Source organism: Mytilus galloprovincialis, chromosome 13 (assembly GCF_965363235.1).
Source record: "Mytilus galloprovincialis chromosome 13, xbMytGall1.hap1.1, whole genome shotgun sequence".
Taxonomy (NCBI): Eukaryota; Metazoa; Mollusca; class Bivalvia; order Mytilida; family Mytilidae; genus Mytilus; species Mytilus galloprovincialis.
The window spans coordinates 35257878-35283015 of NC_134850.1; the positions used below are offsets into that span (position 1 = coordinate 35257878).

Below are 25138 nucleotides of genomic sequence, written 5' to 3' on the forward strand. Positions count from 1 at the left end.
AGGGACATTAAAATTCGTTATAATAATAAACAATTTTAATAACAAAAAAACTAATCAGATAATTCTAAAAACAAATAGATTCATTGCAAAGATTCAATTGAATCAGGACTAATCCTTGTACTAATCCTTGTACGAAGCACAACACATTGTGTACAAAATTGTTTATTGTACACAAGCCAAATATGGTTATATTTATGATCAAGTTCAATCATGCATGTTCAATGTTTGTAAGCATGTTCAGCCATGCATGAGTCACCGCATGTAAATTATACTGCATTTTTTATATTTTAAAATGTGTATTTACAAAAGATAAAAAGAATGGTTGTGGTATATGTATCCGTACGTTTATTAATTAATGTGGGAAAATAATGTATCATTTCGGATGAGTGCTCCAACTTGTTAAACTTTAATTATTTGTGCATTACACATATACATTTTGACGAAAAAAGATCAGTAGATAACTAAAGAAAACTTGAATAGTAAACTCACCATATATAATCGTTAAATCCAGTGGATAATGTTTATATTTAGACGACACACATCAAAACTATACCCAATAACGCACATGCGAAAAACAACACTGTGCCCAATAATAATGGAAACACGGATCATACCGATAACGGAGTTTATTCCGGAAAAAATAAATACTATGAAAAAGAGAAAAAGAAACAAAATGTAATCAAGGATTTGTATAGTAAGACTTACTATACAAATCCTTGATGTAATGTATGCGTATAATCACAATAATTTATCAAATATATTTTGTGAAATGTCTTATGCTATGAATACTAATATTATGAATAAATATATCTTGCCAAATAGTGCTTCCCTTAACTATTAGGTAAGCTAACATGAGGGATACTAAGTTAAAGCTGTAAACTTAGTAAATTGTTTCAGCAAATATGCAATAAAGATATTGTTACGTTAAAAAAAAAAAAAAAATCGTTATTCGAAAATAAACATCGCACAAGGTCATGTTTTTCTCTGACTGTTTATGACGTCTTTACACTAAATCCATTGGATGTTGGATGATAACTGATTGAAAATTTAGTCTAAGGTGCAAGATTTAAAAAAATAAATTATTAGTTGTTATAGGCTTTGAACTAACAGTCAGTAACTGCGAATACTCTCAGATCAGTTTGTGTATTTTTGTTGTTGGGATAATAACCCAGCCGTGTCCACTCTGTGGTTATGTAAGATGTATTTTTATTTGTATCCATCTGGTGAGTTAAGTCTTTGACAACTGATTTTTATAGTTCGTTCTTATGTTGTACGGTTCCACCACTGTCCCAGGTTAAAGGGAAGGTTGGGTTTTCAACTCGACTCTTCGACGTAGACGCAGTCATGGTCATCGTCATTATACATCACCTTCTCTGCATGATGTCTCTATTAATGACTTGCTGTCATTCATACAAAAGCCATTAGGTATTCATTATATTAGCACGAAACTTTATTCATTACCCCTTTCAAAACTTCATTCTCTAATCAATTTATGTTTGGAATCCACTGTTACAAACCCTCATTCAAACCAATACAAACTTCAAGCTATAATTTCGGATATTGCAAGTCACAGACTTTTCAAGCCAGTTCGCATTGGAAAAGATGAAAAAGAGAAAAGATCTTTTCTAAATCTTTCCTTTGCCAACAAAGATCTCGATGGCGTCAACCTAGGCAATATCCTTCATCATAAATTAGTTCAATCGAAAATACCTCCTTATTTCAAAGACCAGTCTGTACCAATAATTTATTATACCTATACCAAACCTATTGCAACTAAAATTTTCAATTACAAACGCGTTTTGCAGAATCTCGATATTGACGACTTCAAGTCTAAACCTCCTGATTGCACTTGTGCTAGTTCCCAATTCATATATAATCCTGCTGGCCACGTTATTACCGGTGACCTTAACATTGTTAATAACACTTCTCTACGAAATGTGTTATCGAAAGGTCCGAAATATCGTGAGCCTAAATCCATCAATTGGAAATACAACTTTAAAATTTTGATGGACTCAGTCGAGGATTATGCCAGGCAATGGGCTAAACGTGAAAAGGAAGACGTAGACACTCTATCCGAAGGGATTAGGGCAGTGAGGTCGTTAATACAAATCAGAATCAAGAAACTGAATGGGTCCATCAATGCCCATGTAACGTCAATCTTTAAAGACCCAAATGTTGCTATACACTTATCCGACCTCCATGATAAATATGTTGTTGTCCCCGCAGACAAAGCCCCAAATAACATCGTTTTTGTCTGTAAAAGTCACTACACTAATTGCTTGATAAACGAATTAGGTATAGACAATTCACTTGGAAACTCAACGTATACCCTCACGACACTTACCAAAGAGGAAATCCTGGATAATCATAGGTCTGTTCTTTGTTCCTTTGGTATTTCAACCAAAGATGAAGAACTGGATCTTCCATCACTGTATTGGATAACTAAACTGCATAAGTGTCCTTACACACAACGTGCTCCAAGTGCTCCACGAAACTTCTTTCTAAATTATTAACATCTATTTTATCAGCAATCAAAGACGGGCTTAAAAGTTATTGTGAAACTGCCTAATCTAGAGGTGGCGTGAATCAGATGTGGATACTTAAAAATTCCAAAGATCTTTTAGAGTACATACAATCTAACTCTCTTTCATCTTGTAACAGTATTAAAATATTTGACTTTTCTACTCTTTACACAAGTATTCCACATTCCAAACTAAAAGACAAATTGAAAGAGTTGGTATTACTTTGCTTCATAAAAAAGAATGGCCAACGTAGATACAAGTATCTTGTCTTAGGGAGGGATAAATCATACTTTGTAAAGAATCACTCTGATTCAAACAAAAAATTCTCTGAAACCGATATTATCAAGATGCTTGATTTCTTGATTGAGAACATATTTGTAACGTTCGGAGGACGTGTTTTTCAAAAGACTGTCGGCATCCCAATGGGAACAAACTGTGCCTCTCTACTTGCCGACTTGTTTCTTTATTATTATGAGGCTGACTTCATTCAGGAACTTCTTAGGAAGAAAGATAAGAAGTTAGCAATATCCTTTAACTCTACTTTCCGCTATATAGATGACGTTCTTTCACTAAACAATTCAAAATTTGGTGACTATGTGGAACGCATCTATCCCATAGAATTGGAGATAAAGGATACTACAGATACAGTTAAGTCGGCTTCATATCTTGACTTACATCTAGAAATTGACAATGATGGTCGGTTGAAAACAAAACTTTACGACAAAAGAGCTTTCCAATTGTGAACTTTCCATTTCTAAGTAGCAACATTCCAGCAGCACCTGCATACGGGGTATATATCTCCCAATTGATACGATATTCCCGTGCTTGCATTTCCTATCATGATTTTCTTGATAGAGGGTTACTGCTCACAAGGAAGCTATTAAACCAAGAGTTCCAAATGGTGAAGTTGAAATCATCCCTTCGTAAATTTTACGGACGCCATCACGAGTTGGTTGACCGTTATGGAATAACCGTTTCACAAATGATATCGGATATGTTCCTTACGTCGACACTACAATCCCCTTCCCTTTCATGAATGTGAATTAGACTATTTACCGGATTTGTAATCACATAAGCAACACGACGGGTGCCACATGTGGAGCAGGATCTGCTTACCCTTCCGGAGCACCTGAGATCACCCCTAGTTTTTGGTGGGGTTCGTGTTGTTTATTCTTTAGTTTTCTATGTTGTGTCATGTGTACTATTGTTTTTCTGTTTGTCTTTTTCATTTTTAGCCATGGCGTTGTCAGTTTGTTTTAGATTTATGAGTTTGACTGTCCCTTTGGTATCTTTCGTCCCTCTTTTGGGATCTCGCTAAAATGTTAAACGTGTCACATTCTGTATGTATGTGCCTGACCCAAGTCAGGATCCTGTAATTCAGTGGTTGTCGTTTGTTGATGTGTTACATATTTGTTTTTGTTTATTTTTAACCGGATTTTTGTGTCAAAAATGTCGGTTATTGATTTGGGGATGTACGGCGGGCGGGCGGGCGGGCGGCCGGGTCGCCGGGCGGGCGGCAACCAAATGTTGTCCGTGCATTTACTCATGAAGCGTTCAACAAAACCTTTTAAAATTTAATATGTTGTTACTGACAACAAAATGGAGGTCAAGTTCAATAATGACGATTTTGACTTTTACCTTTCAGGAGTAACGGTTCTTGAAAGTTTAAAAAAAAGTTGTGTCCGTGCATTTACTCATGAACCGTTCAACCAAACCTTTTTAAATTTCAATATGTTGTTACTGACAACATAACGGAGGTCAAGTTCAATAATGACGATTTTTACTTTTACCGTTCAGGAGTTACGGTTCTTGAAAGTTTAAAAAATGTCGTGTCCGTGCATTTACTCATGAACCAGTCAACCAAACCTTTTAAAATTTTAATATGTTGTTACTGACAACAAAATGGAGGTCAAGTTCAATAATGACGATTTTGACTTTTACCGTTCAGGAGTTACGGTTCTTGAAAGTTTAAAATTGTTTTAGATATTTTCAAAATCCTACATTTTGTAGGTAGAAGGACTTAGTAATTTTTTCTTACTTTATGCATTAAGGGCACACAGTTTGTCCTGCTAGAGGGTCATTTTCTATCTAGTTTATATGTTGTTATTGTTGACAACATGGAAGTCAAGTTTGATATTGATAATCATAAATTTTACCTATTAGAAGTTTTGGTCCTTGTAATATTGATAAATGCCAGAACACGAATAAATGTTAAAGAATCCGGTTTACTGTCATTTTGACAGCTCTTGTTTGTACATAAATTAGGGCGTTAGTTTTCTCGTTTGAATTGTTTTTTATTTTTGTCATTTCGGGGCCTGTTAAAGCTAACTATGCGGGATATGGAATTTGCTCATTATTGAAGGCCGTACGGTGACCTATAGTTGTTAATTTCTGTGTCATTTGGTCTCTTGTGGAGAATAGCCCATTGACAATCATACGACATCTTCTTTTTATAACGCTCTGCTTTAGAAATAAAAGACAAGCAGACCAACAAAAGTAAACACAACAGAATATAGATAACTAAAGACTAATCAACACGAAACCCATACCGATGTGCAAATACCTCATATTAGTACCTCACTGAAGGAAAATCCGAATCACACGAACTTAAGGCGGAGCGAGAACATGTACGTCGACAGGGTCAACAACATCTGTTACGTGTATGACAGTAAAACATAGTGCTGGATTCTTCAGTGTGTTGAAGATCTGTTGGTGGTCTTGGACTGTTGTGTGCTCTTTGGTGTACAGGTAAGTCAACCTCAAGTGAATGTACCAAATGGGTGAGTAAAGTAAAACAGATAAAGACATTGAAATAATAATCTAGCCTTACTTACCTGTACATGTCTAACTATTAATGGCGACTTCGAATTGAACATCATTCAGGATAAAACTGTATATACTTTTACTAGGATGTTGAGCGAATGAACGTTTTTTTAGTATGACAATTAACATGAACACACTTAGAACGAACCATTAAAAAATAGAATTAAAAAACACTCAAATAAAATATCAATTTCTATATGCCAGTTGAATATACTAGCACTAAGTTTTATAAATACATAAATATGGCTTACATACATATTTCATATAACTGTTAAATTCAAACTCTGTATAATATAACAAATACTTCATGTTACTCAGGGTCAAACAGGAACGGATCGAGCAATATCTAAAAGAGGAATCCCAACTCAGGGTAAAAGGGGGGATCCAACTATGTGTCCCCATTCAAACGAATTGATCGTTAAAAATGGGACCGACCCCCGTAGTCCTATCCCCGTTGGATCCGCCTCTTTGCAAATTGTAGTTTCTGGACCATTTGGTCATCTCCAAACACCTTGTAATATTGTTTCTTAAAATAATGATGTCCAATTATGAAAACATGATAATTTTGTCATTTTTATAATTGCATGAACCCCCTGAGGGGTTCATGCTTATATATTGGCGAGTTTTGGATGTGTCTATGGGCCACTCGATTTCTCTCGGCCGGTAGTCAGAATAAAATTCTCGGAACATCTCTAAAGTTTTCGGTCATTCATACAGGTCTTAACAGGTTGTTATCTGTGACGTCTTTCATGTGGTCCCTTGATGGCCCTTGACGACGCATTTATATTTATTTTAAAACGACCACTGTGCACTGTGTGTATCTGGGTCAATTATAACGTAGTATTGTCTGTTGTCTCGATAACATGTAAACTAATTATGTTTGAAGATTTAACCACGGGATACTGTGTATTTCATCATACTAGACTTAATGGGAGATAACATTCTGGTTAAAATATTAATATTAGATCGGAAAACAGAAAGATAATATTCTTATCAAAAGTATTTAATTCAATAGGAATCAAACAAATGTATACAAAATAAATACTGTATTTATGTTTCTGGAGAAACTAACAATGATTGAAATCAGAATATTTTCAGAGTTGCAATTAAAGTATTTTATATGACAAGATACTCTGCTTTGGTATTTCTAAATATTCATTTGTAAAGGAAACATAAAAATTAAATCCAAATAAATTCTTGCATCCTACAAAAAAAAATGTGTATAAACAATAATCATTATATTTCTACATTAATTATACCATTTTAGGTTTTATGTTTTATGAGTATTTATTATTTTTTTTTGTATTGTATCCATAAAACGGAAAGTAAGATCAATTTATTGAATATTTAAATTTTAAACGGTCGTGAATAAAAATACCTTTCAATTTATAAAGCATGATTTTAAATTTTTTACAATATTTTCAAACTTATACAAATCATTGCAGCTCACAACAACCGTACAAATAATTTACAATAATTACAACAAAATTTAATTACAACTATCGGTTTGCGTTCTCAAAAATTCCGGATAAAATGTTAATGAATCCGGAGTCAAAACATTTAATGTAGGCCGTTTGACATTCGATTTCAACTATTAGATTAAGATATGTGATGACGCAAATGCGTATTCTTTTCCTGAGTATCAGTGAGATGCTTGCTATTTACTATTTCGTGTGCTAAAATACTACTTGCATGCAATACTATTAAATTCACTCGTGGAAGCTTATTTTTGTTTTTGTTATCTAAATTCAGGACACGATAGAAAGAGCTTTACATGTGACCTTCAAGCACGGTCATCATTACTAACGGTGTTCTGACCTCGAGTTGTTTCTCTTTTGTTTCTTTTTTGAGTCACTGTCCTATTATAAACTTTGACCTTTTCAAAAAGCTTAGGATTGTCTACCAAGGAATAGATTCCTTAACTTTGTAATGTATTTAGCCTTTTAAATTTTTTCATTCGAGCGTCACTGATGCTTTTTTTGTAGACTTAACTCGTGTCTGGCGTTTTTCATATCTACATACCTTTTTATATAAATTGGTTATTTTGAAAGTGTGTACAGGTATTCATAAACTTCTGAATAAGAAATTTTTTGGCAAAACTAAGTTTCTCTGTATAATTTTTGAATTGATTTAAGTAAAATCAAGAAATCCTTAAAATTTGAGATGTTTTATGAGACCAAAATAAGTCTCTTCATAAGAGGTCCCAATCAATTGCATGCTACAGGTTTAATCGCATACAACATCCACCATGAGTAAAGACAGCTTCAAATACGAGTTGAGAATATAAAGGCATTCATTTAGGAAACAAAATATAAAGATATGAAAGATAAAATAAATGCATCCAGAATTCCAGACTATAAAGCAAACTGAGTGCATAAATTTATATTGCGATAGGTTTGAGCAATTTGCATAAGTCATCCGGTTAGTAGAAATTAGGATTTGCCAATGGGTTATAATCGGGGAAAATATGTACATTCCCAAGTAATATATAAAATAGTCGAGCTTTAAAATAACTATTCAAATAGAAGCTGTAAATGTATACGTTCAACTGGCTTCTTCTATTCACAGTCCATTGTTTCAATTCAAAAGCGAACACAAATTCAGCAACAATCTTTTGGTGACCCGACAGTCAGCGGTCTTTGGTTCATGTATTGCTTTTTTTTTTTTTTTTTAAAGAAAGCAACTTAACATACAACCAATAGACATTTGACAGTGGCGGATCCAGGGGGGGGGGGGTTCCGGGGGTGCGCACCCCCCCTTTTTTTTTGTCGATCAATGCATTTGTATCGGGACATATGTTTTGCACCCCCCCTTTGCCCTGCTTTGCCCTGGGTTAGCACCCCCCCTTTCGAAAATTCCTGCATCCGCCCCTGTTTGATGACGCATATTGATAAAGGGGTTACAGAACACCTAAGGGAGTTCATGCACTTTTAAAAATCGGCTGAGTATTAGTCTTTCGTTTGTGTGTGTCTGGTAATATCAAATAACTCGGTTAGAAAATTGGTTAGAATGATAGCAAATTACAGAGTTATCTCCCCTTATTCGATAATTTCTAGTGCATTTCAACCAAATTGTATCTTCTAATACCAGAACAGAAAACGAAAATGAATGTTATTTTTGTGCATAACTACATATTATGAACTGAAATCAATGTCAAATTGGTGGGGTTTTTTGGTCATGTTTTCACCACTGCCTGATTCTTAGGCAGACTGGCACTTAATTGTGTTAATTGTTCAAATTTCTAGAAATTTTTCATATTTTTGCAAACGGGTCAAAGTAAATATTTTGTCAAAACCTTGTTAAAATTAAACGAGCCTATCTATTTTAGTCAGAGAGATGGATACCCTCTTTATATAGTTGTAGAATTAAGAATTGAAACAAAGAATGTGACGCTGAAGAGAAACAACCCGACCAAAAAGCAGAAAACAACTTAACACCACCAATGGGTAGTACACACAAAGAAAATCCTACACACACTGGCCCCAAACAGTAATTTATACTACTCTGTAAAATAGACGTCATACTAAACTCCAAAAATGTCATCTGCACGTGCAAGCTTTTTCAGTACATGAGATTCAGAGTATTCCAGCAGTAGTCAGTAGGAACAATTGATATTAAAAGATAAACAAAACTGACAAATATTTTTCACGTTTTACACAGGGAATGTATGTTAAATGTCAAATAAAGACACAATCATGTAACTTAATGAAGGAATGATGGATTTATGTCAATACGTACAATAACATGACGTATGAGAGTTTGAAAAAACGTAAACACAATATTTAGAACATTTTGATTTGTTTATTGCTTAATCAGCATGATTAGTATATTTCGGAGTAGTTTCATTTTTTTGTAGACACAAGCACCTTATTTAATTTTTCCATTATTTCCGTGCATTTCAAATACATTGTTCTGACTAAATAAGTTTAAGAGAAACTTTTACTTCTAATAGATTTTTTCTTTAAGGAATGACTGTAATATTTTTTCTGTCTGAATATCGCGCGTAGCGGGTTATTTAACAGTGTGCACCACATTTTTTATGTGATTTCGAATAGACAGAAAAAATATTACAGTCATTTCTTATAATTTAATCTTAAATTCAATTTTAAACCGTAGAAAACATGAAAAAACGTTGATGACGTCACGGTCACATGACTAAATTATGTCTATGGGCTCATAACAAAATAACGTCAGCAAATCAGAAGACGCGTTTCATTCAAAATTAAATTATTTTGATATATTATTAAAAATATGTTTTTAAAAATGTTTTATAAATAAGAGTTGAATATTAGGTAACACACTTTAAAAGAAAACCACAAATAATTTCTTTGCACAGAACACGTTTCTGCATAAATTTTGTCATTCTTACAATATTGATTATATAAAATGAAAAGGACGAATCACGTGCGATTCAGATTTGGACAAAGAAAGAAAGTAAAAAAGGTAAAAGTTCTATGATAAATTAGTACCACGATTGAATATCTTAACTTTAAAAGTGGTTTTGTGCACATAAGCATTGGACCTACATGTATGATAGACTTCTGACAATATACTTAGGTCTAGTAAAATGTCCCAGTCTTATTTGATCTTTGATAAAAATCTAATAGATGTATATTTTATTTTTCAGTAGTTTTATAACTTCACTTCGTGTCTAGTTTTAGGCATTGACAATGCAATTTCCCATAGGTCCTCCTTTTACGGCTAAAAGTGTACCACTTTTACTATGAAGTTTTGAAAAAAAATCTTATCCCAGAATTGAAAGTTCATATGCACCACAATGCTTTGCAAAGGTCAAAATATAGGGCCGTGCGGCATATTTTCAACGTTTATGTGCCCTGAACTTTTCAGAGTTTAAACTGACACTAATTTTCTTAACTACACCTACCTCGAATGAAAGGTTACCACAGATTTTAAATGTAAACAATATGCACATGTTTATTTTCTAGTAACGTTCCCAGGTTATGTCTCTGTGAGATGGAACACAGAGAGCATAACTGGGAACCAGTATGTAATCAAAATTAATTTTCTATGAATATTCGTGATCTCCCCAAAAGAGGTGTGTTTTGAGAAACAGCTGTATTTACAAAGTGCAACCTTTGCCAATAATCATATTTAGTGCAATCAGAAAAGTTATATAAAACAAGAACATGTTATAAATAGTCATTTGTCACAACTCGGCCGATTTTGTATCTCCATCTAAATGGAGAGAAGCGGAGTCACCCGAGGTTTGCCGATTGATAAATAGTATGTCATTTATTTAAGAATTGAATGCTCTTTTTTGTAAATTTATTGGGGTGTAAAAGCGTTGACCGAAGTACATTTTGTATGAAGCGCGGAAGAGCTTCATACTTAAAATGTGCGCACGGTCAACGCTTTTACAACCCTATAAAGTTACAAAAAAAAGCATTCAATACTTATAATTACATTTTTACATGTACCTATAGGATCATGAAAACACGCCTTTTATCAAGTTTTTGTTTCATTTACCTGTGCACTTTATTGTGGGACCTCGTGTCATCATGAATGGGAAGTTTTATTGAGCGACACAACTGCTTAAGGAATAACACATGATGTGCAGTTAGCCAATCAGAATAACGTATTGTAATGAAACATACATCTAATGTAATTATTACATATCGACAGAGACATATAAAACATCATATGTCCTTGATATTGAATATCAATATATAATTCAACATTAAGATAATGTACATGCACATGCGAGGATAAGTCTTAATTGGCTAGAATGCTACATCAATTAGTCCAAACGTGCATCTCCCGTCTGAGAAATACTAGCCTCAATTGTCTTATCACCTTTGCCTCAGGGAATTTTAACCCGCTAGCATCTTTCCCTTATTTGATGTTAAAGAATGTATAAAAAAGCATAAGTTATATAAGCGTAAGATTGATGATCAGTCATTACTGGAGACATGCAAAAAATTGCTGCATTCTTAAATATTTATATTTAGCAATAAAATGTGATTCTTAGTCACAAACATTTATTTATGTAATTGTTTTATAATAAAACCGCTTATATCAATGTATATTAGGCTGTCAAAAACCTTTTTTTTTATTGATTTATAAATATAAAGTACAAACTTGTACATGTAGGCAGTTGCAGGTAAAATCTATATTGTCAAATGTATCATTTGTAAAACCATTTGTTCTATATGATGTATTTAGAGTTTAATCAATTTGAATCCTGATTTTTCAAAAATATCACCTTAATTGTGGCCTTGACAGTTTAATTGAGAAAAAACTAAAACACAAGCTTTTCCCTTTTTGTAAACACGACTGTAAATAATCCAAATATTTTGTTTACAATTTTGCTGTTTTACCAGTCTTGCATGAAGCGGCCGGATTGATCACATCCAAGCATCTCCAACTCTACCCCATATTGGATATCTATGTCAGGACAAAGAAACCTTTTGTTTAAGAATTGAATGCTTCTTTTTGTAACTTCATTGGGGTGTAAAAGCGTTGACCGAAGTACATTTTGTATGAAGCGCGGAAGCGGAAGCGCTTCATACTAAAAATGTGCGCACGGTCAAGGCTTTTACAACCCTATGAAGTTACAAAAAGAAGCATTCGATACTTATAATTACATTTTTTTGGCAATGATCATGAAAACACGAATTTTATTATTGTTTTTATTTAATTCACCTGTGCACTTTATTGTGTGACCACGTGTTATCATGAATGAAAAGTTTTATTTAAGAATTGAATGCTTCTTTTTGTAAATTTATTGGGGAATAAAAGCGTTGACCGAAGTACATTTTGTATGAAGCGCGGAAGCGCTTCATTCTAAAAATGTACGTACGGTAAACCCTTTTACAACCCTATAAAGTTACAAAAAGAAGCATTCAATACTTATAATTACATTTTTTAGCTATGATTATGAAAACACGAATTTTATATATTTTATTATTTAATTCACCTGTGCACTTTATTGTTGGAGCACGTGTTATTATGAATAAAAAGTTGTATTGCAACTGCAACTGCTTACGGAATAACACGTGATGTGCAGTTAGCCAATCAGAATAAAATATTATAATGAAACATACATCTAATGTAATTATTGAGCAATGCAATTGCTTACGGAATAACACGTGATGTGCAGTTAGCCAATCAGAATAAGGTATCATATTGAAACATACATTTAATGTAATTATTAAGCCTTTGGGACTGCTGTACTTTAGTTATAGATTATCGTTGATCATCTCAACGAGATTGATTTTCTCGGTTGAGCTGGTACAGCGAAAGTGAGAAAAGCAATCGAGTTGAGATGATCAATGATAATCTGTTTATCGCTATTTTACCTATGACGACATTGTCAATTTCATGTCAATTTCGTTAGCAACGCCACGTGGCCTCCTCAGTTTCTAGCGATAATTATTCCATCTCAAGCGAGAAGCATGATTTGAAAATTATCACAAAAAAAGATCAAAAGAAAAATGCACAAAATAGCGATAATATAATTTATTTGTATAATATCTATTTCTATTATATTTGTGTTATACTATAGAATATAAAAGGGTCGAAATATATCAGAGGGACATTCAAACTTATATAACGAAATTAAAGTTACAACGCCATGGAGAAAAGAGAAGAAAAAAACCCAAATAGACAACAAATAGCTCACAAGACACAGCATAGAAAACTAAAGACTACCAAAGCAACACGAACCCAACCAAAAACTTGGGGAGATCTCAGGTGCTTCGGATGAAGATATGGGCGTTTTGTAAAATTATACTGTTACAATCAGACTAAAAAAAATGTTTACAGCAAAAATATACCCGGCATTCCAAAATAACCCAAAGTTTCGTGTTTTCCTCTCCAGAGAGCGATACGAAGTTAACCCTAGACCGATGTGTCGTTGTTTGTCAACTTTTTCAAGAGCAAACACGAGAAAAAAAGAGACAGAACACTTACACAAGAAGATGTGGTACATGATAACATTTATACCAATGAGACAATGAAATCTCTCTCATAAACCAAATGTATAGAAATTATGGGTCATCTTACAGCCTTCAATAATGAGCAAATCCCATAGCATGACATCAATATCGCTGATAACTTTAACTATTTTTATTTTCATATTATTGCTAATATTAAGACAGTGGGATATGTGCAGGAACTATTCTCCACCATATCTACAAAATCGTCCCTTAAATTTTATCCATTACGAAATTGGGATGAATTACTATTTATCTTTTTGTAGACTTTCATTAAATTATTAAGTAGTTCCCTCATCTACAACCAGATAATGGATTAAATTATACCACTCTTCTTCTCAAGCAGACAACTGAGGATGAAGAACTTAAAACCTTTAAATACTCGTATAAATGGTCTATTGTATTGGTAAGATTTCTGACCTATCTAACTGATCCTCCTTTTTTTCCACAGGATAGTTCATTTAATGACTTCATCCTTGTTTAAACTTTGCAAACTTTTTTATTTCTATATGTTGTTGAAATATTTGTCGCTGGACATTATGCAAACACAAATCTATTAGTTAATCTATTATATATTATATGGTATATTTTATTTTCTGTAACACGCTATCGGATTATACAGTTTGTATTGACAGTTTTGTTCCGCCAAAAAGCGCTTAACTGATTCAAGATTACTAATTTTCCACAAAATAAATGCAAAGAGGTATTAACATTTCTTCACTTTTCTTATGTAAATAGTACTAAGCCATATTATTATTTCATGAATTATATCCGTTTTTGTGCTAACTATCATCATGATTTTTTTTTTAAATGAATCAATATGAAACCTCATAGTCACCACATGTACAGGACAATATAGTCTTTCGTTGTTTTTCTTTTTAAACTTCTTTACATTTTGGGGAGTTATGAAGAAATGGAAATCTGAAAGTTTATTATATTTATCTGATGGTAACTTCCTAGATATTTAAGGTGCATTACATTAGTGAGATGCTGGCAATGATGATTTGTTTGAAATTAAGATTACTAATATTAATTGATAAAACCCCCGAACAGTCCGGGCACAGTTTAGATAATTTAGTACATGAAATAAAGGTTATTAATGATAATTTTAATAAAATCCCCGAATAGTCCGGACACAGTCTAGAAAGACCACAACACACAATAAGGATTACAAATAAAAAACTTTTGACAAGAGATTTAAAGATAAATGGAAAATCCAAACATCTACATGTAGATATTTTTTGTTGGCTTATTTTGTCATGAACGAATCACCATCCCGAACAGGTGAACACAGTCTTCTTTATAATACTACTACAATTAATTTAGGAATAAGACATATAAAAATGAACTAAACCGTAAATAAATCATGGTTTAATGATAGAATGCACTTCATAGATTTGCTTGTTACTAACTATCTCAAAGGACGCATATATAAGTAAAAATCTAACTTATACTTCCTTGCAATATCCTTCCACACAAAATACATTGCACCATTTGGTATGATTAAGTGTCTTTGAAAGAATCGGGCAATTTAGTAGAATTTCAGAGCATGGTCGAAAAAAAAACTCACCGACCTTACAATTCTATTTTGAAGGTACCCTCATCCTGAATTAAAAATGGTAGTTTCTTTTTTTTCTGCGTTTCTGGTAATTCGAGAAATCTCTAGATAACTTTTGGTTAGAATGTTAGCAAATTACGGAGTTAGCTCCCCATAATTTTTTTTTTTTTTAGTGCATTTCAACCAAATCATATCTTGAAAGACAGGAACATGAAAAGGAAACGAATGTTATTTTCGTGCACTATTATACTTTTTGAACATAAATTAATGTCAACTTGAGTGAGTTTTTATCGTCATGTTTTCAAGGCAGATTGGCATTTAATGTCAAAGATGTTTGGAGACATGTATTTGTGCTTCGCGTTCAGTTCTTCATCTTCATCAATGATCATCATGATGTTAATTTCTACCACTTGTCCAAATCAATTAACACAGAAGTGTCGAAATTTCATGTTACAATCATAAAAAAGTTCATTTTGATAAAATAAATTACAGAAGATATTTCTTGTTTGTATTGAATAAACTTTTGTTTATGAGAAATGGATTTTTATAAAAAAAAATCCTTCAAAAGATACTTTGTATTTCTTGTCCGCATTGAATAAATTTGTGTTCATGAAATACAGCAATGTAACTTTTAAATAGAATGAATTTAAAGTGGCCAAATAGAACTTGTTTTTAAGTATGCAAACCAAACATAAAACTTTTCAAAGTCAAATGGCGAAACACTATTGACCTCTTTGTAAATGAATTTGTTTTAAATTTAACAATTTCTTGTGTTCGAAGCGATTTTCTGGGTGTACTTTATGAATCATCAGAACGTTTAAAAATATCAAAAGAAGAAATTGAATAAATGCGGTTATTAAATGGGGAGAATTCCGTTTGCCCCAAAAATGGGTCCTTTTTGTGGCTCAGCTCAGAGATATATTTTCTAAAATTTTAATTATATTTACTTAGGACTTTAAACTTTAAGCACTGTATACAAATCTGTCAAAAAAAAGAGAGAAATTTTTCAAGTTCTTGTCATAATTTTATTTTTTGAATAAGGACCACAACATAACTCAAAAATATTTAGCTGAAAGATGTTTACTGCAACTATGTTAATGACGATAAATTAGAACAATTACAGGTCAGGAAATGGTCTCGCGTGTATATATACGTTTTTGTGTGAGGCACAGCAACAAATAATTAATACTAATGCAAAACAGCAATACATTATATTTTTGTATTTTTGGCAGTCATTTAAAAATCTACAATATCTCTTCCAGACCGTGTGCCGTAAATATATTTTATTTTTTTGGAAACAGAACTCCAAGGATAAAAGATCCCTGGCTTTCTTTCTGTGTCTGCCTATTTTCTATGTTGTCAAGTTTTATCAATCATCAAGCAGGATACTAGTGATTTGAATCTTCAGCACTTACTTTTTAAGAGAATATGTCTTGTAGTATAGGTGCACAGTCATGCCTTATTTTTGCCGATTTGAAAATGTTGATGTATCATAGAGATCTTCAGATACATCACCACAAAAAGAATACATTGTTTTTGTGTTGATTCAGTACCACTTTACAGCTAGTGTCTGGTTTCTCGTTTTCTTTCAATTGACAACTTATCTTCGATATCAGATGTATGTTTTCACTCTTACTGATGAAATATTTTGAGGTCTGAATTTTTTTTGGACAGGATTTGTGCCATATTTGCCCAGTGATTCTGGAATGCTTCTGCAGTTTCATAGCCTTCATTCAACTGTTTCAAATTGAGCGAAAGGAAAACCAATTCATGACCCAACATCTTCGTTACTTGCATTAAAGGAGTAATTGACAACTCAAATGTCTATGTCTGTACTGTTGACATTGCAAACCCTCACATGTCCTTTCTTGCCGTTTCACACATTCCTTCTAGTCTATTCGTGCATTAGCTTCTTCTGATATCCAGCTCCAGTGTTTTCGAAATCTACAATTTTGATCCTTTCCAACAACAACTTTCGGTCATACATTATATCATATATACGTAATTTCTGTTTTAAAAAAATTACTTAGGCAAACATGTAAGTAACAGTAATTCTGATATTTATATCTTTATTTCGTAAACATGTGCATGCCTTATCTGACCACTTTGTGAATATCCAATATAAATTAACAAAAGAGATATTTTTAGCGTCAATTGAGATCATTTGAGCAGTTGATGTTCTTATAAAAATACTTCCAGATATGAAACTCATTATGTCTGCAATCAAGGATTTTGGAAGTTGTTCCATATAAACGCTAGGCATTGTACTTTTTCAACAAATGTTGCAGACAAAGAAAGTTAATAATTATCATAATTATTCACACATATGTTACAGAACATTTAAAAATTCTATTGATTACATGTAAATATTTCCAGTTGTACATGTACAACGTGACAAAATTCAAAAAATTCAATTGACAAATTCAAAGTGATGTTTTTTGGCATATTTGATAGATTTTTCATATTTAAGCTTGAATCAGAGCGTTTTTAATGACTAAATCAGTTAAAATCTTTCACGTAAACTAATCGAATCAATTGAAATAGACATTTAAGTGTTTAAAAAGTGTCCAAAAACTTTCGTTAGATGAACTTGAAATTTGAGGCCAAAATCGGCCCTTACCGGACCTACTCCTTTGTTTATTTTTCAATATATTTCAATGTACATATAATGCATTTTTTTTATTTTTATCGAATAATGGCTACCTATTTGGGCTTAAAAATTTCAAGATTTTTCAAGATGGCCACCTTTCAATATGGGTAATATTTTCAAAAATGTTGTTCAACCAGACAATTGGAATCAACATTGTTATTCTATTAACCAGGTTTCATATCAAAATCTTCTCTAATATCATTTTCATGATTTTTTTTATAAATTTGTAGAGATTTTAAAATGGCCACCTCTCCCGTCATTATCGACTTTCAGAGTGGGTCCATAGCTTAAAATGTTGTCCATGACATATACTATTACTATGCCAAATTTCATGCTTTTACCAAAATTTGAGCAATTTTGTTAAAAATCTGCACAAATCGACTGGACTAGTAGTGGTGCCGTGTTACATTCCTTTATTAAAACAAAACGGTACTGAGAAAAAAATCTTAAAAGGTTTCAACAGACGAATAACTTGATGATTAAGATGGAAATAAATTCATAAAACACATTTAAACTTACAAGTTGTTATTGTTTACATCTGTTTTTGTAGGATCAATGGAAGTATAGTATCTTAATGCTAACGCTATTGAAGACTTGCTCATAGGTCACTAGTCTAAATTTCACACGTTAAGATAGTCGGTAAGATAAATTCGTTCCATAGTGTGCTAGTGACGTAATACGGTATATATGGGGTCGGTAAATTCCATATGGGGATTTGAACTTCGCTCTCACCCCATATGGAATTTACTGACCCCATATATAGCGTATTAGGTCACTAGCACACTATGTAACTAATAATATTTTATATGATAAAATGTAGAATTCAAATGGGGAATGTGTAACCGGGAGGCTGGCTACTGATTTGAAGTTGAGAACGAGATGCATCCCACGACCGCTTGCAGATGTTGGCAATGCCAACGGTAGACAATGACTATGGGATCTAGTCACTTGACTGTGAATACTCGCTTTAACTCCACTTGTAGTATTATACACTAGTTCTAAGCAGTAGTTAACAATTTGATGATTCAGGATTGAATACATGTAGTTTTACATAATGTTACAAATTGATGTACTTTTACAAATTGAACAAATTGATACAAATTGAGCGGATGATGCCAGTAAGAATGCCCGACTCTCACTGAAGTTAAAACTTCAGAAAACATATTTAAATCAAGAATTTACATGGTGACAATTTCATAATAGAAACGAGATTACTGAATGACAATGAAATAATACGATAAGGATTAACAAAAGAATATAAGAAAAAACTATTACAATACTTCCAGATATGAAACTCATTATGTCTGCAATCAAGGTTTTTGAAAGTTGTTTCATATAAACACTAGGGGCATTGTACTTTTTCAACAAATGTTGCAGACAAAGAAAGTTAATAATTATCATAATTATTCACACATATGTTACAGAACATTTAAAAGTTCTATTGATTACATGTAAATATTTCCAGTTGTACATGTACAACGTGGCAAAATTCAAAAAAATAAATTAAATTATCATAATTATTCACACATATGTTACAGAACATTTAAAAATTCTATTGATTACATGTAAATATTTCCAGTTGTACATGTACAACGTGACAACATTCAAAAAATTCAATTGACATTTCAAAGTACTTTATAGGTACAATGTATCACCTTCCCCATTATCAACAAAACAAATTATCCTATAATCAGCCAACTATTATAAATGAAAGGTATACAAATCTTTTCTTGCTTTAGTTGTACTTGTAAAATAAATTTCTCCTGTTATTCTATGTTGAACAAACGGTAGTATGAATATTGCTTTTAGCGTAATAGACCTTAATATCCTTTTCGTGGTTGGCGTTTTAACTATGTCGATTACTTTTAAGCATTTATAAGACCATGATTCAGATTTTAACAACTCAAGCCTCAAGTGTTGGGTGTGAACTTTTGGATAAAAACAATAAAAGTACATTGTCGGAAAATATAAAGTTATTTGTACTACCCGCTACAAAATAGAAGAAAAACTCGAGAGGGGGAGGGGGATAGGCTCGCCTTTTGTCCTCTTTATATAGCTCAAACAATTAAATTTGTATATTTTTGTCAATGTACATATAATGCATTTTTTTTTTATCGAATAATGGCTACCTATTTGGGCTTAAAAATTTCAAGATTTTTCAAGATGGCCACATTTCAATATGGGTGATATTTCAAAAATGTTGTTCAACCAGATAATTGGAATCAGCACTGTTATTCTATTAATCAGGTTTCATATCAATATCTTCTCTAATATCATTTTCACGATTTTTTTATAAATTTGTAGAGATTTTAAAATGGCCGCCTCTCCCGCCATTATCGACTTTCAGAGTGGGTCTATAGCTTAAAATGTTGTCCATGACATATACTATTACTGTGCCAAATTTCATGCTTTTACCACAATCTGAGCAATTTTGTTAAAAATCTGCACAAATCGACTGGACTAGTAGTTGTGCCGTGTTACGTCCCTTTATTAAAACAAAACGGTACTGAGAAAAAATCTTAAAGGTTTCAACAGACGAATAAATTGATGATTAAGATGGAAATAAATTCATAAAACACATTTAAACCTTACAAGTTGTTATTGTTTCGTCTGTTTTTGTAGGATCAATGGAAGTATAGTATCTTAATGTTAACGCTATTGAAGACTCGCTCATAGGTCACTAGTCTAAATTTCACACGTTAAGATAGTCGGTAAGATAAATTCGTTCCATAGTGTGCTAGTGACGTAATACGGTATATATTCGCTCTCACCCCATATGGAATTTACTGACTTCGCTCTCACCCCATATGGAATTTACTGACCCCATATATACCGTATTCGAGCTTCGCTCTCACCCCATATGGAATTTACTGACCCCATATATACCGTATTAGGTCACTAGCACACTATGTTACTAATAATATTTTATATGATAAAATGTAGAATTCAAATGAGGGAATGTGTTAATAACGAGACAACCGGACCAAAGAGCAGAAAGCAATCAATGGGACTTCGACACAGAAAGTATATTCGGCACCAAGAAACGGGCTTCAGCTACCCTCTAAAACAAAAATGTGGAATTATTCAATGACAATGGACGTACCACTTAATTTCATTTCATATAAGATTTGTGCTTACTGTCCTTTTGTTGTTTGGGTGTAGAAGCACAAAAAATTTATCCGGTCACGTACACTCTGCAAGTGTTTTTGTCAGATGTACTTCTATCTGTACCCATCTGATGAGTTAAACCTTTTACAACTGATTTTTATAGTGCGTTCTTAGGTTGTACTGTTACACCACTATCACAGGTAATGGAAGGATTTGGATCCCGTTAACATTTTTAACCCCACTAAATTCTGTATGTATGTTCCTGTCCCAAGTCAGGAGCCTGTAATTCAGTGGCTGTTGTTTGATGCGTGTTACATATTTGTTTTTTGTTATTTTTTGTACATAAAATAGGCCATTAGTTTTCTTGTTTGAATTGTTTCACACTTATCATATCAAGCTGGCCTTTGATATAGCTGAATATGCGGTATAGGCTTTGCACATAGTTGATTTGCTCATTTGTGATGGCCGTACGGTGAACTATAGTAATGTTGTCGATTTCTGTGTCATTTGTTCTCTTGTGAAGATTTGTCTCATTGGCAATCATACTACATCTTTTTTTGTATGAAAATAATGAGAATACATTCAAGACTTACAAAGGCCAGAGGCCCTGGGTTTGGAAAGGCGGAAAATTGCGACTGTGTTAAACATGTTTTGTGAGTTCTCAACCCGCGAAATTAATTTTTTTTCTCAATTGCGAATTTTTAAAACATAATTTGCAAGAAGTTCACAGACAATGTGTGGAAATGGTTTTGATTTGTTAGGCGAGAGTAGCTACATGTAATTATTATTTAATTCTTGGTTGCTTCAAAGTGCCAAAAAAATATGATTGGTTTTCATGCATACAACTCGAATTTGTATGAATTGAACACCTACTATGAATTTTGAAGTTGTCAAGGGGTTTATCGATTTTTTTAAAATCTTTATTTCCAAGCATTTTTGTTACTTTGTCATGGAGAGCACGTGAGGTCAGTTTGTCTTGTGGCTTTTATTAGGAATAAAACATCATGCTTTAAAACACTTTGTCATTATTCCAGCATATAAAATGGTAAAATCGGTTATGATCAATGACATTAATATACTGAAGAATTTTAGTATTTTTTTCCTATTTCAGAGGCTTCACAAGGATTTTTGTCAAACTCCCTTATTTGATTATTTCGCTTAATCAAAAATAATAATTAAAAAAAAAAACACGATACGAAAGAAAGCTGGGAGAACTACCTAAATAAACCAACAGCCCCTAAAACACAAGAAGTAATATAATTTTTCTATAAAATTGTATCGAATCATCTGTCATAGACAAAAAGCGGTGTATTAATTGCATTCCAAGTTTGCAATGCACTGGAACACATTTTTAATTACATAAACTGTGCATATATACATACTAGCCAGCGATAGAATCGTTCATATACCGTAACGTACTAATCAGCGATTGGACCATTCATAAAATAACTCTGACGGCTTAATGTCCATCTGTATTATACTTCCTTCTTCCGCACACATAAATCAATCATAGCCCATTGTTTTAGTATGTTATTTTTATATGATATTAAGTGACCACTTATTTAATCACCTGTACTTATCAGAATAATAAATGCCTTATGGTTACAATAATGACTACAATAACATATTTGTTTATGATGGTCCACTAAAAAGGTTTGACCGACAAAAGATTATCAATGTGTCATCCCAAAATTTCAACTTTTGTCCAAAATGTATTTATAAAAAAATATTAGAAAATCTGGTATGGTTACCAAGCCTATGAGACAACTCTACAAATGGCATATGTATCAGTTAACAACTATAGGTCAACGTGCGACTTTCAACAATGAGCAAGACCCCTACCGCATAGTAGACTTAAAGACCATGAAATGACAAATGAAAATTCATACGAGAAACTAACGGCCCGATTTATGAACAAATCAATAAACGGGGAAAATATCACAAACAGCAACAACACAACTGTATCACAGAACGTCTTCTCATTTTTACTATCATTCACATCTATCTATTTTATAAAGGGATTTCAATAACGCTGTAGCGATTTTCAGAACATGTTATACATTTTTAAAAAGCTTAAACATTTGGTAGACTTTGATAAATTGATTTATTTTTGCAATGTCTGAATAAGATAATTGCGTTCCTTACACATTGAATGTATAGTGAATGGTTGGGAGTTAAGATACAAATCATTTCCTGTTTAATGAAGCCACTCGTTGCAAAATTTTGCAAAAACACACGAACAATATTTAATATATTTAAAAAGTCCTCTGAAACAAAATGAAACGCTGAATATAATTTAAGGACTGTGTAAAAACTCAAAATGTTTGAACTGATTTTATTGATAACATATTTGTTACGTTTGGAGGGCGAGATTTATCAACAGACAATCGGCTGTCCGATGGGAACGAACAATGCTCGTCTTGCTTGGACATAGACTTCTTTCCGTAGCTTATCGAGAAGAGTGAAACGAACATGAAATTTTCCTTACATCTTCATTCAGCTATATAGAGGGGTTTCTCCCACTTAAAAAATCATAATTCGGTGACTATATTGAATTAATCTATTCCATCAAACTCGAAATAACGGATGCCACAGAAACAACAGTTCAGTCGTTCTCATAGCTCGAATTACATGCAGTTGACTATATCAAGGCATGCGAGCTCTAGAATCAGATGAAGTCAGATGATAACAAAGCTTAAAGTCAAAAGAGATGATTTTAGCTTTCCAGTTGTCATTTTTTTATTTCTATGTTGCGAAAGCTGCATATATATACACATGGAAAAAAGTATTGCAACACCTTGATTTTTTAAAATTTGAAAAATCAGCCTCTTTTTTTGGATGAAATATAATAAAATATGTGTATAATATTATTGAAACATAGTTTATAATAACATTGGCATCGAAACGAACAAAAAATGTTTGAAAAAAAATAATTTATATAACCACAATTTTAATACCAAAATGGAGTGGTTTTTGTACAAAAAAAAATGCATTTTACAACTTTTACTGTAGTCGAACTTTACAATGTCATACATTTCAAAATTAATCCTTAGATGACTGTTCATATCATGGTTGATTGTTATACGCCAAAGAATTAGTACTTTATGCGCAGCCTCCATTCAAACGGATAACCGCATCTAAACGTCTTCTGATTCCTGTCATAAATCGACTAATTTGTTGCTAAGGTAGCAGCAACCATTTCTGATGAAGGGCATTGTTTATTTCATGATGTGTTTGAACTGGGGTGTCCTTTCGCGCACTTTCCGCCCCAAAGTGTCCCAAATATGCTCGATATGGTTGAAATCCGGGCTACGATCGTGCCAAGGAAGATGAACCGAATTCCATTTGAACATTGAATCTTCCTCCACGATGCTAATTTCCAACTTTGGCGAGCTCTGCACTACATTGGATACGGAAAACTGTTTGTCTGTTTGTTAGCAAAGGTCTCCGAAATGGTCTTATCGCACGATCACCAGTAGCGATGAGTCGATCTCGAACAGTTCTTGTTAAAAAGCTCCTGTATGGCCACCACTCTCTTTTTAGGGGGTCTTCATTATCTCGGAATGTCTTTAACAGTGTTTATTGCCTGATTTATTCTCAAAACGACTTATAGTGAAATGGTGATGACCAACAGTACGTGCAGTTTTTACATCGACATCCCTGCTTCCCTTATGCTGATAATCTGCCATCTGGCTGCAGTTAAGAGTTGTCAAGGACCCATTATAAGGTGTCAATCACATAACTTTAAAAATTTGGTTATTTAAAGGGTTGAAAACAAAGAGGATAAAAACAACTATTTTGCTGTTTACGGGTACAGTAGCTGCATGTGCAGATAAAAAATTATCGAGTCGATATTTTTTGATTAAACTCAGGTGATACTTAAATAATGTTTAACTAGTTTTATTTTACCAAATTATATCCCAAAAAAATGAAAAGTGTTTTTTTAATTTCAATTTCAATTTGGTGTTGCAATACTTTTTTCCATGTGTATAGTATTTATCTTGCGGAAAGATACGGCATTGCAGAGCTTGCGTTCGATATCATGCTTTACTTGCTGGTTGAATACTGCTTGCAATAAAGATATTGGACCAAGGATTCCAAGTCGTAGATTGAAGTCACAGCGTCGGAAGGTTTATTGACGCAGTCATGAGTTGGTAGACAGTTATGGAATTTCTCTGTTGTAGATTACGATGAATATGTCTGAACTGTCGTAGCCATTTTCCCATACTTTTTTCCACGAATTTGACACCACCAAGTAAGACCTAACATTTTTTTCGGAGCACATCAAATAATTCCAGGTTTTTGGCGGGGTGTGTGTTGCTCGATCTTTAGTTTTTTATGGAGTACTGTTGTTTGTTTTTTTTGTTTTTTCTTACTTTTCCGTATTTGTCGTGACTTTTTCGGTCTCTCTTCGACACGAGTGTTGATGCTTAATTTGGGTTTCTCTGACTCTGTTTAAATAACAATATATTTGTATCACATAAATATCTTTAAAATGAAATGCTATAGGAAAAAACAAAAT

At 32.9% G+C, this 25138-nt stretch overlaps 1 protein-coding gene across 1 annotated transcript in view; it reads right to left on the minus strand.

The window, feature by feature from the left end:
• The window catches only part of LOC143056740 (uncharacterized), a 415780-nt gene that overhangs the window by 114289 nt on the left and 276353 nt on the right, over positions 1 to 25138 (minus strand). The window lies entirely within an intron of this gene.